General features: G+C 53.2%; 1 non-coding gene across 1 annotated transcript in view; it reads right to left on the reverse strand.

Annotated features, from left to right (window-relative positions):
- LOC124772196 overlaps positions 1-1,722 on the reverse strand; it is a 1,909-nt gene extending 187 nt beyond the window's left edge. The window contains exon 1 of the ribosomal RNA XR_007013862.1: positions 1-1,722. This exon is cut by the window's left edge and continues 187 nt beyond it. This is a non-coding gene — a ribosomal RNA (small subunit ribosomal RNA).
- Between the last annotated feature and the right edge of the window lie 3,278 nt (positions 1,723-5,000).

Consider the following 5,000-nt stretch of genomic DNA (forward strand, 5'->3'; position numbering starts at 1 on the left):
CGTAATCAACGCGAGCTTATGACTCGCGCTTACTGGGAATTCCTCGTTCATGGGGAACAATTGCAAGCCCCAATCCCTAGCACGAAGGAGGTTCAGCGGGTTACCCCGACCTTTCGGCCTAGGAAGACACGCTGATTCCTTCAGTGTAGCGCGCGTGCGGCCCAGAACATCTAAGGGCATCACAGACCTGTTATTGCTCAATCTCGTGCGGCTAGAAGCCGCCTGTCCCTCTAAGAAGAAAAGTAATCGCTGACAGCACGAAGGATGTCACGCGACTAGTTAGCAGGCTAGAGTCTCGTTCGTTATCGGAATTAACCAGACAAATCGCTCCACCAACTAAGAACGGCCATGCACCACCACCCACCGAATCAAGAAAGAGCTATCAATCTGTCAATCCTTCCGGTGTCCGGGCCTGGTGAGGTTTCCCGTGTTGAGTCAAATTAAGCCGCAGGCTCCACTCCTGGTGGTGCCCTTCCGTCAATTCCTTTAAGTTTCAGCTTTGCAACCATACTTCCCCCGGAACCCAAAAGCTTTGGTTTCCCGGAGGCTGCCCGCCGAGTCATCGGAGGAACTGCGGCGGATCGCTGGCTGGCATCGTTTATGGTTAGAACTAGGGCGGTATCTGATCGCCTTCGAACCTCTAACTTTCGTTCTTGATTAATGAAAACATACTTGGCAAATGCTTTCGCTTCTGTTCGTCTTGCGACGATCCAAGAATTTCACCTCTAACGTCGCAATACGAATGCCCCCGCCTGTCCCTATTAATCATTACCTCGGGTTCCGAAAACCAACAAAATAGAACCGAGGTCCTATTCCATTATTCCATGCACACAGTATTCAGGCGGGCTTGCCTGCTTTAAGCACTCTAATTTGTTCAAAGTAAACGTGCCGGCCCACCGAGACACTCAATAAAGAGCACCCTGGTAGGATTTCAACGGGGTCCGCCTCGGGACGCACGAGCACGCACGGGGCGGTCGCACGCCTTCGGCTCGCCCCACCGGCAGGACGTCCCACGATACATGCCAGTTAAACACCGACGGGCGGTGAACCAACAGCGTGGGACACAAATCCAACTACGAGCTTTTTAACCGCAACAACTTTAATATACGCTATTGGAGCTGGAATTACCGCGGCTGCTGGCACCAGACTTGCCCTCCAATAGATACTCGTTAAAGGATTTAAAGTGTACTCATTCCGATTACGGGGCCTCGGATGAGTCCCGTATCGTTATTTTTCGTCACTACCTCCCCGTGCCGGGAGTGGGTAATTTGCGCGCCTGCTGCCTTCCTTGGATGTGGTAGCCGTTTCTCAGGCTCCCTCTCCGGAATCGAACCCTGATTCCCCGTTACCCGTTACAACCATGGTAGGCGCAGAACCTACCATCGACAGTTGATAAGGCAGACATTTGAAAGATGCGTCGCCGGTACGAGGACCGTGCGATCAGCCCAAAGTTATTCAGAGTCACCAAGGCAAACGGACCGGACGAGCCGACCGATTGGTTTTGATCTAATAAAAGCGTCCCTTCCATCTCTGGTCGGGACTCTGTTTGCATGTATTAGCTCTAGAATTACCACAGTTATCCAAGTAACGTGGGTACGATCTAAGGAACCATAACTGATTTAATGAGCCATTCGCGGTTTCACCTTAATGCGGCTTGTACTGAGACATGCATGGCTTAATCTTTGAGACAAGCATATGACTACTGGCAGGATCAACCAGGGAGCTGCGTCAACTAGAGCTGAGCAGCCGGCCGCCCGGGAGTGTGTCCCGGGGGCCCGCGCGAACACGCAAGCGTCCGCTCAATCATTCTGCAAACAGGAGGAGGCTGAGCTCCCCTGCACAATACACCTCGAAACCCTCTCAGGTCCCGGCGGCGCGCAGCGCCGTCCCAAGTACTTGGTCGGGTTCGAGAGAGGCGCAATCGCCCGGAGTTAGGCGAGTAGACGCTTTCGGTGCGACCACCCGTGCTCCCAACTGAGCTTGCCGCTGCCGACAGAGGCCCGGGAGCGTGCTGTCGTGGCATTGCCGGCGGGAGACAACACGCGCCACCTACGGTGACCGGCAGCTCCAACGCCAGCGCCACAGAAGGACAAAAGCCCCACTTGGGTGCCGAAGCGAACTCTCCCAGCACAGCGCACGCGCCAACACATCCGCACAGCTGCGATACAAACCACCAGCGAGAACCGCTGGGGCGACCGAGCAGCAGACGGCGTCGCGGCGCCGAGCGCCGGGCGGCAGCGCATCCTCAACGCACACAGTCCTCAATCGGACCAGCACACTGAAGATGTCCACCGCGCTTCGCACCGGGCCCGCGAGGACCTACTTTGGCCGCACGGCGCCGCGCGCAGGGTGCGCCGGCGCGCAGCTGCGACGCCTGCCGCGTCCGTCGGCCGGCGCGCCTGCCACTGGCCGCCCCCACCAGCCGGCTGTAGCGCGTGCGCCCACGCACCGCGCGGCCAGCACGCCGGGAGGCGCCCCCTCACCGGCCGGGGACGGTCCCACCCAGCCACCGCCGCGTATCGCTTCACACCCAGATGCCGTTCAGTTTCGTCGGCATGGTGGGTATCGCTGGAACAACCGGTTAGTACCTCAACCTATCGTCGCCATCACCGATTCACCCCTAGCGAGAACAACCGCACCACAACAGGTTACCATTTGTTCATTTGCGTAACTTCACCAGAAAACGCAGGCGTCCATCGCCATTTGCAACTTCCACGATTATTGCATGCCTGTGTCAGGTGTCACGCCACACTACGTCTGCCCACATACACGCAACAAAATGTGCACGCCTAGACAATACGTGGAAGGTGGCCCCCGTACGTATGCGATGTCCATTGCTCGAACGACTGTCAACCGGCCTCTGTAGCATGTCGCAGATATGGAACGCGGTGCACCATGCCATCACGGTGTGTGAGGAGAGACGACTAGGTCCGAATACATCAACAGACAGCTCATGCTGATCGCCATCCACGGCGTCCGTTCCTCCCACACGTCTCTATGGCGTACCACACTGCAATCCAGCTCTCATAGGGAGACGACACGTAGCTGCGTGCACAATATTTGCACTGTATGGTCCGCCGTTTTTGGGCGCAGTCGTTGTACGGTCACACATGTGCCACGATGTATCATTCAGTACATAAGGACGAATGTGCAGTACAGATTGTGGTTTACGCGTACGACATTAGCGGACAGTTGACACAGGCCGCACCACAACGTAGCCTGAGTACGTCGCATGCGGAGGGCATTGAACATGCAAAGTTCTCACCAACCAGCTTGCGAAGGCAGGGGGCAAGGTGGGGACGTGGGGAGGGGCGGCATGTACGTCCTGCTGCCATCCACATTACAGTGTACAGCAGGAGCATGTGGAAAGTGAGCAAGACTTGCAAGGTGTTTAACATGAAGCGATACACAGGGGAGCGGGGAGTGCGAGTAGCGAACTATATTGCGAGGGTTGCGGGTGGGCAACACTACACTAATTGAACGAGTCGTATAACAATTACAGAGCAGGTTTAGGCGACAACGTGGGTTACGTTAGGCGACAACGTGGGTTAGGTTAAGGCACGACGTGGGTTAGGTTAAGGCACGACATGGGTTAGGTTAAGGCACAACATGGGTTAGGTTAAGGCACAACATGGGTTAGGTTAAGGCACAACATGGGTTAGGTTAAGGCACAACATGGGTTAGGTTAAGGCACAACATGGGTTAGGTTAAGGCACAACATGGGTTAGGTTAAGGCACAACATGGGTTAGGTTAAGGCACAACATGGGTTAGGTTAAGGCACAACATGGGTTAGGTTAAGGCACAACATGGGTTAGGTTAAGGCACAACATGGGTTAGGTTAAGGCACAACATGGGTTAGGTTAAGGCACAACATGGGTTAGGTTAAGGCACAACATAGGTTAGGTTAAGGCACAACATAGGTTAGGTTAAGGCACAACATGGGTTAGGTTAAGGCACAACATGGGTTAGGTTAAGGCACAACATGGGTTAGGTTAAGGCACAACATGGGTTAGGTTAAGGCACAACATGGGTTAGGTTAAGGCACAACATGGGTTAGGTTAAGGCACAACATGGGTTAGGTTAAGGCACAACATGGGTTAGGTTAAGGCACAACATGGGTTAGGTTAAGGCACAACATGGGTTAGGTTAAGGCACAACATGGGTTAGGTTAAGGCACAACATGGGTTAGGTTAAGGCACAACATGGGTTAGGTTAAGGCACAACATGGGTTAGGTTAAGGCACAACATGGGTTAGGTTAAGGCACAACATGGGTTAGGTTAAGGCACAACATGGGTTAGGTTAAGGCACAACATGGGTTAGGTTAAGGCACAACATGGGTTAGGTTAAGGCACAACATGGGTTAGGTTAAGGCACAACATGGGTTAGGTTAAGGCACAACATGGGTTAGGTTAAGGCACAACATGGGTTAGGTTAAGGCACAACATGGGTTAGGTTAAGGCACAACATGGGTTAGGTTAAGGCACAACATGGGTTAGGTTAAGGCACAACATGGGTTAGGTTAAGGCACAACATAGGTTAGGTTAAGGCACAACATAGGTTAGGTTAAGGCACAACATAGGTTAGGTTAAGGCACAACATAGGTTAGGTTAAGGCACAACATAGGTTAGGTTAAGGCACAACATAGGTTAGGTTAAGGTACAACATAGGTTAGGTTAAGGTACAACATAGGTTAGGTTAAGGTACAACATAGGTTAGGTTAGGTTAGGTTACACGTTGTTGTAAGGAAAGGTGTAGGGGGGGGCGGGGGCGGCAGGTTCGTTGATAGTGATTATAGTAAGTGAATGCTTGTGACATGATCAGATTTGTCACGTCAGGATGCACCTTTGGCTTATTAGAGGCGGCGCTCCAATTCTATGCTTGTGTCAGACCTGTGTCTTTGACTCATGTCATTGTTTGTGCGCTGTGACAGGAGGTACTATTGTGATGTTGGGTGCACCGTTGTATAGGACATGTGTGGGTGTTGGTGCCTGATCTGCG

Source organism: Schistocerca piceifrons, unplaced genomic scaffold (assembly GCF_021461385.2).
Source record: "Schistocerca piceifrons isolate TAMUIC-IGC-003096 unplaced genomic scaffold, iqSchPice1.1 HiC_scaffold_936, whole genome shotgun sequence".
NCBI lineage: Eukaryota > Metazoa > Arthropoda > Insecta > Orthoptera > Acrididae > Schistocerca > Schistocerca piceifrons.